Source organism: Taudactylus pleione, unplaced genomic scaffold, assembly GCF_031769625.1.
Source record: "Taudactylus pleione unplaced genomic scaffold, aTauple2 ptg000326l, whole genome shotgun sequence".
Lineage (NCBI taxonomy): Eukaryota > Metazoa > Chordata > Amphibia > Anura > Myobatrachidae > Taudactylus > Taudactylus pleione.
The window spans coordinates 6093605-6106835 of record NW_028284727.1 but is presented as its reverse complement, the minus strand read 5'-3'; the positions used below and the strand labels follow the sequence as shown (position 1 = coordinate 6106835).

At 42.1% G+C, this 13231-nt stretch overlaps 1 long non-coding RNA gene across 1 annotated transcript; it reads left to right on the top strand.

The window, feature by feature from the left end:
- Positions 1 to 527: 527 nt before the first annotated feature.
- LOC148509467 (uncharacterized) lies at positions 528 to 10798 on the top strand. The gene is made up of 3 exons (XR_015869432.1): positions 528 to 729; positions 7167 to 7284; positions 10737 to 10798. It is a non-coding gene; the product is annotated as an uncharacterized LOC148509467 (long non-coding RNA).
- The last annotated feature ends 2433 nt before the right edge of the window (positions 10799 to 13231 follow it).

Genomic DNA, 13231 nt, shown 5'->3' with positions numbered 1-13231 from the left:
TTTTTCAAGTGCGCATGCATGTGAATCCCATGAGTCTCAGGAACGATTGAGTCACACTGACTATGGATTGCATTTGCTGTACCTAATTAGTGACTGGGAGATGGCTAAATAAACACACAAGGATATTTTGTCTTATGAGTATGGGAGTGTTACGGACGTTTTGCATTAGTGGTTGCGGACACTTAGGGGTCTATGTACTAAGCCTTGGAGAGAAATAAAGTGGACTGAGATAAAGTACCTACCAATCAGTTTGTAACTGTCGCTTAGAGACTTAACAAAAACTGCAGTTTATTTCTAAAACATCTATATATTTTGCTAGAGTATATCTACAATAATGAAAAAATAAGCTGCTGAGTACACACATTTTTATAACAATTTTTATTTTATTTTTACACCATAAAGCAATGCATGCACCTTAACCATAAAGTTACCACCAAATTTTTTTTTTCAATTTCCAGACCTGAGTGTCCATTTTACTGAAAACAATAAAGTTGGTTCAATTTGATTTTAAATAAATATGGCCTCCTTTGAACATTGCAACATACTTGAAAAAGTATCCAGTGTGATATGAAACGCGTTGGCAACAGGAGTGTTTCCCCGATCCTCTGAAAGATCCCCGAGTGACGTCATCCATAGCCGTGAATGACTACACCAGCCAGACTCATGCCGGGACGATCTCAGCGGCAGCGCTATTGAGAAGACCCGCTATATACCGCCGGATGCCAGGAGGTAAGATTGGGTAAGCTTAGTAGGGACAGCTAGATCCTCCAGTGGTTGTGCTCCGAGGGTATTACCACCATTCTCAGATGCTAGACCGGGACTCTCCTTCAACCCTCCAAATGGGCTAAAAACATAAAACTTGTGCAACATAATTGCTTTTAAGCATCACAGTTGTTTTATTCATTATTCTTTGTGCATGCATTGTAAATTTAAAAAAACACCTTTAAAAAAACACATTTTAAAACACATTATAACCTGCACAACATATTTACTTTTAAGCATTGCATTTTTATTTTGTATTCATATGTTATATATAGCATAACTTCACATTTACTGACAGTGCTCATTTACATTTAATTATTGACTACTGTCTTCTAACTGAGCTGCTACATATATATAACCAGCGCGGACACTTAAATGTATTTCTTATATCTCAAATATCAAATTGTAGAAAAATATAACAACAATAACTCCTAGGCACTGATAAACCAAGTTATATGACATATTTTTCTTAGCAGTGTCTTCAAACACTTGGGACCAGAAATAAGTTGCAGTGTCTGTAATGGGAGATACAGTGACAGAGTTTGTATCTCCACTACAGTCCTGGCACACACCAGAGCAGACAGAAGGATACAATTGTCAATATGCTTGTTTCACACTAGTGATAAAATAAATGATATACAAATATATATACATAAACAGCAGTAACAAAGTAGGAAATATGTGTATATAAATACACATATTTGCAGCACAGATGGTGTAATGGTTAGCATTAATGCCTCACAGCACTGAGGTCGTGGGTTCGATTCCCATTATGGCTCTAACTGTGTGGAGTTTGTATATTCTCTCTCTGCTTGCATGGGTTTCCTCCGGGTACTCCGGTTTCCTCCCACACTCCAAAAATATACTGGTAGGTCAGTTGGCTCCTAACAAAAAATAACCCTAGTGTGTATGTGTGTGAGCATGTGATAGGGAATATAGAGTGTAAGATCCACTGGGGCAGGGACTGATGTGAATGGCCAAATATTCTCTGTAAAGCGCAGCGGAATATGTGTGTGCTATATAAATAACTGGTTATAAATAAATACAATTTCGTGCACATCACTGTTATCTCAATAAAGCCTTAATCTGGCCACACATGTAAAGATTATCTGTCCAACCAGCCAACTAGTTGATTGGTTGGAATGAAAAATCTGTTAAGGAATGGGAGTAAATGATGACCAGCAATCCTAAATGCCAGAAAATAGATGAAAATGGTCGTCAGACAAGTTTGTTAAATGTTTGATCTAAACAATTTGTTCAAACAACAGTTTTTGTCCATTTTCCGGCATTTGGGAGCAAATTGCTGATTGTCATTTGCTTTCATGCCTTACCAGATTTTCATTCCAACCAATCAACTAGTTGGCTGGTTGGACAGATAATCTTTAGATGTGTGGCCAGCTTCAGGCCAGTGGTCCCCAAACTATGGGTCGTGGCACCCTAGGGTGTCTCGGGACACTTGCAGGGGTACCTCAGGGTGGTGGTCCAGCACCAAATGAAATTATTTACGGTCAATGTTATGTAAATATGTGGGCAAACAAAAGTGCAAACCTCTCCACCATCACATAACTGAACCTAAGGATGACAGGTAAGCACAATTTACTGTACTTCACTAAATTTTTCTGAATTTTTCAATAACAAACTCTAACTTAGGGGTGCTGTGAAAACAATCCTGATACTCTAGGGCACCATGACTCAAAAAAGTTTGGGAACCACTGCCTTAGGCAATGATCACATGACCATGTAATGCAAAGCATTTCATTACTTGTACATAAAGACTGGGTTGAACCTCCAACCATGGCTTTTCTTGGTGGAGCTTTGTTTTCATTTGATATCATCATGTAAATTCCCTAATAAATAATAAATGTGAAACTAGTCGGAAGCTAGTCTCAGTCGTTGTTTACACGTTCAGCGCTATGTAAAGTAGTAATGTGGGTATGTGATTAGAATCACATACAAATTGTATAGAAATTCACAGGTGTATTTGTACAAATTATTGAATTTGCACACGCATGCTTGATCTATTTAAGTGTATTTTGTTTCCATTTAGCCCTTGAATAACTGTAATTAATGCATCATTTGTGGCCATCTCACCCAAATACTGCAACAAAAATATGCAGTGTAACAAAAGACTATTAGTTGTGTGGAGTTTTAAAGCTTGTTGTCCGGCAGCGACGTTAAATGACCTCTTATGTTTATCAACAAGACATGTTAACGACGTGGGAGATGGTCGGATAACCTGTGAGTAAAATAGCAAAAGAGGAAATGGAAAGGAAGGATGTACTAATGCTATTTTAGGCATTTTACGATGTCATGACCTGGAAGAGAATATCCCCACTACTGCATGTAAATAGCTAGCACTCTCCTGTGTCCTTCAGCTGTAAACTGTCATGTTTATCTAATTTCTGTCTGTAGTAATTTGCCAGTTATCATTTAAGAGGTGACTCACAGTTACATGTTTACAAAGCACTATCTAAATAATTAATGCTCATCAGTATGTACTGCATGAACAAAATCATTAGGCTATAAAGTGGCTGATTCAGATGTGGATTGTGCATCCTGACTGGTGGTGTGTATGCATCCCAATTGTGTACGGACACAGTCAGTGATTTCAGGACCTCGCATGTAGAAGTGTATTGAAAATATAGTGGGCATTTCTGGGCGGTGAGAGGAAGGTGACTTAGCGCACACGTGGAGTTGGTCTGTCTTATGGGCGTGTTATGGCCATGATGGTGAAAGTGGTTCTGTACACAGACGCCCAACCAGGGGTGTAACTAGAAAATTGTGGACCCCATAGCACAAATTTTAAGGCCCCCGAACTCAGGTCTCCACCAGAGTGTGTATGCTAATGCCGCACAAGATACAATATACATATATGTGTGTGTATATCTATATAGCTATATATATCTATATATATATATATATATATATATATATATATATTATAAGGGCACAGTCGTGCCCTTATATTAAGGCTGCGTGTAAAAAAATGCAATTCTCCCATAGAGAATTCTGGTGGGGGGGGCATGGTGTTTAAGGGGCTACACCTCAAAAGCTATTGGAGGTACCAAGCTGAAATTTGGCACGTGCGGGTAGAATTGTTGCTCGGTGTTGCATGCAATATCAGGGTATAAACATAAAAAATGAGGATTTGGGAGTAATCTAAAGTTCCAACTGTCACATTTTTCTGACATTCTCAATTAGGACCACTTTTCTGCTGTTCTCTATGTTTTTTTTTTGGGAAGGCATAACTCAAGGTAGGGGGCGAATTTAGACTTGGGGTTTGTTTTATTAGGTAGCTATTGTGCCAGGGTACGTGCTTTTTGCTGTTCAGGTAAATTAGAAAGTTACAGTTTTTAAACTATTACCTCAAGAATGCGCCATTGAATAGATAGGACTTTTCAACTTGTTGTACAGCTGCAGTAGGAGCCTCCAGCGGGTGTAATAACTGTGGCTTCACTTGGGTGCACAAAGATGGCCGTCATTTGTGGGCTTTAGCGGTGGTGGGCTCGGGGGAAGGAAGCTGGCGTTAGCTGCAGCAGGACCCGGGGGAAAGGCGCGGGGGGTAGTGGGCGTTAGCTGCAGCCATGACCCCGGGGCGGTAGCGGGCCTTAGTGGCTGCGGTGTGGACGGCAGTGTGGTCAGTGGTGGTGAAGGCATTAGGACCCGGGGAAGGTAGCAGCACACAGAATGCAGGCTCAGATCTGGAAGATCCATGATACCTGCTTATGTGGTTAAAAAAAAAAAAACAACCAGCACCAGGCTTTGGAGACCCATACAGGGGACAAATGATGTAGGGGTCCCCCGTATTAAGCACAACCAGCACCAGGCTTTTCAGAACCAATCCTGGTTGCCAAAATACGGGGGACAAATGATGTAGGGGTCCCCCATATTCAGGGCAACCAGCACTGGGCTCTGAGCCGGCCCTGGTTCTGGAAATACAGGGGGAAAAATGCATAGGCTCCCCCTGTATTTAAGAGAACCAGCACCGGACTCTTTCTAGCGGGGGGTGATGCCACATCCAGGGGAGCCCTTTCACCGGGCCCCCACCCGCAGCACCACCCCTGACTGCTAATCAGCCCAGGCCGGGGATCCCTGGGGAGCTGGGTACCCACCCAATAAAGGAGTCCCCCTCTCCAGGGCACCCCAGGCCCAGGCTGATAGCCCGGGCAAGAAAACCCACGAAGAACGTGAGGAGTAAAACGCCCAGAGAGAGTATATTAAAAGGAACTAGATACTTTTTTTAACACAAGCCAAACAAGGGGGCTTACTAACCGACGCCATGCTCTCACACAACAGTTTCCAGTGGTAGCAATCCTCTTCACGGTCCTTAAAATTCACAAGGACCTTCATAATCCACCAGGGAGATCCATTATCCGCTAGAAATTCTATGTATCAGCCAATTTCCCAATTTTTGGACAGCATTCTTCAGCCGCTGGTAACTAAACAACCCATCTTAATTAAGGATACAACCAGATTCCTGAACCTGTTAAACACCATAGAACATGTTCCCCCAGGCACGATCTTGTGCGTCATGGGCGTCAATAGTCTATATACAAGCATTCCCCATCAGAGCAGTCTTACAGCAATGAGACAGTTCCTTATTAAGGAACAAATGAATACTATCATTCTGGACCTCTTTCTCCAACTCTTGAAACTCACTCTCACCAGGAACTATTTCCTCTTTGACGGGAGATTTTTCCTCCAACTCAATGGTTGTGTGATGGGGAGTAATGTGGCTCCGTCTTTCGCCAAGGTGTTCATGTTCCAAGAGGAAAACAAAATGTTTTTTCAAGATACTGAGGTCAAAAACAACATCTTGCTGTTTGCCCGCTATATAGACAATCTTTTCATGCTGTGAACAGGGGGAGAAGCTGATTTCATTTCACTTATGGAGAGCATCAATGCCAGGGACTCACCTATAAAACTAACTTTTCGAATGGACTACCACGCTTTAAATTACCTTGATGTGAAGGTCTCCATTCCCAACGGAGTTATGTCAACTGGAATATATGCGAAACCGACTGACAAAAATACCCTACTCTGCGCTAGCAGTCACCATCCTCATCCGTTAAAATCTGGGTTGCCAAAATCTCAGATGATTAGGGTAGCTTGCATCACCAGTGACCGTACTAAAGTAAGTGCAGAATTGGACAAAATGGTCCAAAAATTTGTTATTAGGGGATATGACTTCAATTTCTTGAGGAAACTTAAACAAGAAGTCTTAGATATTCCCAGGTCTCAGTTACTCCAACCCAAGATCAACACTAAGGACCATGTGATCCCGTGGGTCAGTAGGTTTAATACATCCAATCCAGTACTCCTCAGAGCCACTAGAGCTTTGTGGCCCATTGTTTCCACCGACCAGAACCTTCCATGTTTTAGAAACAAACGCCCCATGTCATGTTTCACCATAGGCAGGAACATAAAGGACATAATAGTCCATACGAACATTTCCAACTTTTCCACTTTATCAGACCCCCACCTCCAACTTTCTTAGCAAACCTCTGGGATGCTACAAGTGCCTTTGTTGCACTACCTGTCAAAATATGCAAACAGGTTCGGTTTTTAAACATCCTCATTCTGACTACTTATTTAAAATTAAACACATTTTGTCATGTACTTCCTCATACATTATTTACATCATCCTCTGTCCTTGAGAACTGTACTAGGTGGGGAAGACTACACATACGATGAGAAAGAGGATGGCCCTCCACCGATCAGCCATTAAAGCTGCTTTGGCTGGCAAGATTTCGTAACAACCAATGGCTCGCCACTTTGCAGAGAAGGGCCATACTCTATCCTCCCTCAAACACATTGCGATTGATCACATTCCCAAAACCCTTAGAGGAGGTGATAGCAGTAACAGCTTACTGCGATTGGAAGCCAAGTGGACCTACAGACTGAAGACCATCAATCCGGACGGACTTAATGAAAAAATAGTATGGAGTGTATTCAACTAGTCCTACTAGAAATTTCCTAACTTAGGGACATTTTTGTTTTAGGTGGTTTTTTTCCCTTCCCATTCATATTTGACTTGTTTTGCTTCCCCCTTCTTTTTCCCTTTTTTTTCCTTTGTTTGGTATCTTTCTCATTCTTACATTACAGTCCTCATTTATTGCGTTAGTACACTTTGTAAATTAGTCAGCATAATAATAATTTTGATGTGGCACTTTGTCACACTATATGTTTATATATATATATATCCCTTCTATATATGCTTTCTTGATCCACTGTCTTGTTTTATTTTTAATCATGTGGTACATTTATTTTTTTTATGTTCACATTTGATTTTTCACACTTTTTCTCCTTGGTTCTTTAGTCACAGTATTTTTCCTTTTCTTTCTTCCATTTGTTTATTCTGGAGACGTCTCCAGAGTCTCACTCTATGTGATCTCTTCCCACAGAGATCACCTATGACACCGCCGGGCTTCCCTGGTTACCATGACAGCTGGGAGACCATCGGCGCCTTTACGTCATCACTGTGGGACAGTTTACTCTCCGGGCATTTTTCTCCTACTTAAGGTAAGATTCACTTTCTATACATGTTTCTACATCTTGACAAAGGGGTCCAGAAACCCCGAAACGTTGGTTGTTTTTGTTATCTGATATGTTTTAATACATATTGAACTTGCATAAATCCCGGAGTGCCGCAGTACTTTCTTCATTTTATATATATATTTATATATATATACCACTTTTGCAAATCCTGTTTTTGCCCGTGATATACCGTAAAATTCCCTTTATCTTTCAGTCAGTCAGTGGCATTTAACAGTCCAGACAGTCAATGCTGACTACTGTAGAAGCTATAAGTTTGTGAAGAAGTGACTGGACCGGTTTGTATCCATAAAGACTATTTCTTAAAAATCACATTCATTGTATTTGTACTTGAGTATTTAGGGATTTACACTGGGACTTTGAAAAACAAACCTAGTTTAAAGGGTAGACAAATCTTTCTCCTCACTTTTAATAGAGCTTTAAGAGTTTCCCTTCAGCCTGCTACTGTATGTACTTAATGAATGCTACCATAGAACACCATTGGACTGCCAAGTTTGAGTTGACTTAAGCTGTTAGCCGAAAATAACTCAGATAGAGAGCTCAAAAGGATGAATTATCATCCATGGAAATGTGCCCTGTAGCTGGTGTTACCGCAAAAGTTTATATTCATACATTTAAAGTCAACTCAAACTTGGCATACTTCAGATGCTGAGATATGATAATTGTCAAAGGTTCTAATGAAAATACACACATTGCTGCTTAAGTTTCGTAGATCCAGTTTCCATTGGATCTATGCTAAGTGGTTTCCTTTAGTTTCCAGGGGAAATCAGTTATAAATAAGTGATGAACATGCAGATGAGTGACACATAATGGTAGAAATGAGTAATAACTAACAGCAACCAATCATCAATATGTTTAATCAGTATAGTAGAAAAACAAAGTTAATGTATTAGTGGTTGGGTTACTATAATTTTGCACTCTGGAAGAAAATCACCCCTTTATGTACACTTATTAAATGATAGCTACGTTTAGTTCCCAGACTTTAATTTGCTGGTAGATCATATATAAAGAGTAAAACATAGGGTTCAATGGTTAAAACCATTTACATAAAGACTTCCTAATTGCGGCATTTGAACTGAGTACAATCTGTAACCCGGGTGAACGTTAGTCTAACCTCCTAGTGAGAACTGTTATCAAGTAGGGCTTCTCCCTGCTCACAAACTGTAGTTGGGCGTCTCATGGGAAAATTTATTTCGCAAGGCTAAGCATTCCTCTTGGAAATACAGGCAGAACATTGTACTAAATTTGGCAGAGTAGGGCCACAAGGGTAAACTGTTCTAAGCATATAAAGCTAAGAGCAGATACCATGAGGAGTTCATTCTCACAGAGACATTGTATACAATATGTCTTGTCTACATACTTTAGTCATCATACTGATGTTATTGTAAAAGGGCTCTTGCTACTAGGCTAATACAAGAATTGCAGATATAAAGATGTTACTGTACCTTAGTATAAGTATTACTGTAACTTTTGTTTAAGACAACTCAATTACGATATCAGTGTGGATTATATTGTATACATATTACAAAGATAGTATAACATGAGTCAAACATAGGAATATAAATAGATAGGAATAAGCCTGTGCTTGGTATATCTCATACTGTCCAGGGTTCCCTATGGTTTACGTACATCCCCGATGGTGTGAGATCTTCCGTACTGCATATGGGCAGATTTTGTTCTGCAAGATAATTTACAGTGTCCTGGTGGCTGCAGCCTGATTGACAGGCTGCGATTGTTTGGGGGAGGCAACATGCAGCGCAGTCAAAAATGGGACGTGTCTGGGCATGCTGAAACCAGTGGCTGCGTCCTTGGATGGGCTTCACTGGTGTGAATTAATTTTGTTTTTCAATTTTAAAGGCCACACATACCCCTTTGTGTGTCATCTGCTCCACATGAACCTTGCCTCAGAGCCTCTTCATGCCACCTTATATGCCTCAGAGCCCCCTTTTGCCCCTTGTACGCCTCAGAAACCCCATCATGCCCCTCTATATGCCTCAGGGCCCCCTCATGTACCTTTATATGCATCAGTCTCGTCATGAATCTATATATTTCTTAGAGCCCCCTCATGCAACTTTATATGCAGGAATCGGTGGAAACCCTATGATTCATCTATACAATGCACTTCATCACTGCACTACATCCTTGACCACTCCATATTCTAAAATACATCTCTGTCCTATCTGTACTCCATTTTTGCCCCTACACTGCACTTCATCATTGACCCCTCTACATTACAGAACCTTTATACTCTGCACTACTTTCCCGAACTACATAGTTATACTATTTCACTAACTCATTTATATATAGTGCAACTTCCCAACCCTACAACACTGCACTAAATCCCTGATCTTGCTATACCCTTACCAAGTACCCACCAGTGGTGTTGGAACCCAGGGCGAGTTAAAAAAAAACGGAGCCCTCCCCCAAGTATGTGCCTGTACCACATTCCACAAGGGGCATGGCCACTGAAAAATGGGAGTGTGTCAACATGACACACCACCATTTCTTGTCACTCTTGGAACATTCCTTTCCTTTCCATATGCACCTTCATGCCCCCAGAAGTAGTACCCCTTATGCAATGCCCCTAGTAATAGTACCCCTCTTGCAATGCCCATTGTAGTAGTGCCCCCTATGCAATGTCCCCAGTAGCAGTATCCCTTATGCAATACTACCTGTAGTAATGTCCTTTATGCAGTGCCCCCATTAGTAGTGCCCCTTTATGCAATGTCCTCTGTTGTAGTGCACATTATGCAGTGCCCCCAATAGTAGTGCCCCTTATGCAATGCCCCCTGTTGTAGTGCAGATTATTTAGTGCCCCTTATAAAGTCCCCCCAGTAGTGCCCATTATACAGTGCCCCCAGTAGTGCCCCTTATGCAGTGCCCCCAGTAGTGGTCCCCTATGCAGTGCCCCTTATACAGTGCCCCCGGTAGTGCCCCTAATAAAGTATCTCCAGTAGTGCCCCTTATGCAATGCCCCATTAGTGCCACCAGTAGTGCTCCTTATACAGTGCCCCCAGCAGTGGCCCCCCTATGCAGTGCCCCCAGTTGTGCCCCTTATACAGTTCCCCGGCTAGTAGTGCTCCTTACACAGTGCCCCCGGCCAGTAGTGCCCTATACATATATAACACAAAGACACACACAAAACAAAATACTTACCTGAATCCATGCACCTGCCACCGTCCGCTCCTTCATCCTCCTGCTCAGCACTATAGGAGACGTCATGACGTTTTACTGTATAGTGCAGATCGCACTACACACTGAAAGTGCTGATCTGGATGGTGGCCCGACAGCAACCGGGGCACGTGCCCCGGCCGACCACCTTAGTTACGCCACTGTGAATGATACACATGGAATGCTGTAATATGAATGTTTATTCTTCACTAAATAAAGCCAACCTGCTCTCTTTCACTTATCTGCAGCAGGTTGCAATGTTAGGATGAAGGTGCTTGGGAAACTTGCTTTATGGAATGCACTATGGAAAGTGGTCAATTCATACACAAAGACAGGACCAGTGATTATAAATGAAAAAGATATTTCTACCCGCGCTCCAAATTCTATGAGGTGCAGCTGGAAAAAATCTCTGTGACCTACACACGTCACACAATATAACATAAAAACAATAGGAAAAATAAGCGCTCCTCCTCAAAGGCTTGACAAAGTCTGTGTGCCAAAACACGTGTACCTTGACAAAGGCTGTGTGCCGAAATGCGTTGGATATCTGTGGAAGCTACCATCACTTGCCTTTTGAAGGGAACTTGTCAGTCTACAGGGAAGGTGAACTGCTTGGGTTAGCATTATTAACCCCTCATGTTTGTACACTGTGCCTTTCTGAAGAGGTTAATTTTGGTACGCTGCCATCTTTCATTCTGTTATATATTTTTAATTATATGTGTACTTTAATAAATGTGACAGTATTTCACGATGGAAGATTCCATGTTTTTTATTATTTCAGGTGCTGTCTGATACTGAAAGGGTGTTTTCAGGAGTGTGCTGAAATAAGGAAATTAATTGAAGGATATTTTTAAGAGACCAATTTTCACTGTTTTTGGAATTTATTATCAACTCGAACACTGCTCGGGAGAAGAGTATTTCAGAAACTAGTATTTCCGGGATTCATTACTGACACATATATATATATATATATATATATATATATATAATATTGTGAGACAGTCAGGTTAGGGGGTCCCTCTCCTGGGTAGAGGACTCCTTCCTTACACACACAGCAGCTGGGAAACAGTACGCCAGACTGGATTCGAGTACAAGCTGGTCGGCGCCAGTCTTTATTATCAGAAGTAACATAAAGAAAGCATAAACATAAATCCTAGCCCTGTCGGGGTACTAACTTCACAGGTAGTTCCCTCACTACCAGAACCTGGCAGGGCCTAATGCCCTCACCAGCAACCAAGGCACAGCACAACACTCACGGATAGGTTTTCAAGTGTCTCTGAGCAAACTCCCTGTCTGCTCTCCCAGGTGAGACACTTAGCCTTCAACAAACTAGGCTTATATTGGCCACTCACAGGTGGAAACCCTAACAAGCCTGTTACCAGGCTGCGAGAACCAAAACCTGGAGTGGCCATGGGTGGAGCCCTCCCTCTCCTCTCACCCACAACCCCCAGGTCCCAAACCGGCTTTTCAAAAAGCCGAGACTCAAGCCAGCTACACTGCAGACTTTCTCATGGGGATTTAAAACACATAAGACAGGAATCTGGGATAAATGTCCCTGTCACAGACCACTTTACCAGTGATCCTATCACATATCCCCCCCCTTTGTTTCGACCTATGGGGAGGAACAACTGAAGCCCCCAAACAATGAACGCGTGACAACGCGTCTGCATTGGCCAGCTGGCTTCCTGGCCTGTGTTCCACTGCAAATTTAAAAGTTTGTAACGCCAAGAACCATCTCGTAATTCTCGCATTACTGTCCTTATTTTCGGACATCCACTTCAAAGGGGCATGGTCAGTGATCAATTTGAACTTTCTACCAACCAAGTAGTACCTGACAACCTCTAACGCCCACTTTATGGCCAACGCCTCCTTCTCCATTGTGGCATCGGGTAGGCATCGAATTTTGAAACCCTGTTCAATTTTCGGAAGTCATTGCAGAAACGCACACTCCCGTCGGGCTTTGGAATCAACACAATGGGACTTGACCATTCACTATGTGATACTTCAATAACCCCTAACTCTAGCATATTTTTAATTTCTTTCGACACCGATTCTCTTGGTGCTTCTGGTAACCTATAGGGCTTTAGATTAACTTTAACCCCTGGGTCAGTGATGATGTCATGTTTAACGACCGAGGTTTTCCCAGGTACGTCAGAGAACAGCACCCTATTTCTGACTAGAAACTCCTTGACCTCTTGTTGTTGAATTGCCGACAGTACCGTTCTATCTTTCCAGGGCTTTAACAGATTTATATGGTATATCTGTTCCGGCTTTCTTTTCCCCGGCTGGTAAACTTTGTAATTGACCTGTCCAACTCTTTCTAAGATTTCAAAGGGGCCTTGCCATTTAGCCAAAAGTTTATTTTCCACAGTGGGAACCAACACTAACACTCTGTCCCCAGGAGCAAAGCTGCGTAACCGAGTATTACGGTTGTATACCCTCTGCTGTGCCTGTTGAGCCTGTTTCAGGTGCTCTCTCACTATCGGCACCTCTATAATAGGCAATGGAACTAGTGGACCCTTAAAATGTGGTCTGGGAGCATGATACTGGCACTCAGGGCAGGATGCGCAAAAGTCAGATACCTCTTTATGAAGCCCGGGCCAGAAAAACCTCTGCATTATTCGCTCAGTGGTTTTCTCTACCCCTAGATGGCCTGCCGTTATATGACCATGGGCCAGATCCAACACTGTTCTTCTGTAGGCTTTGGGAAGTATTAGTTGTTCCACAACATCTTCCCCCTTCT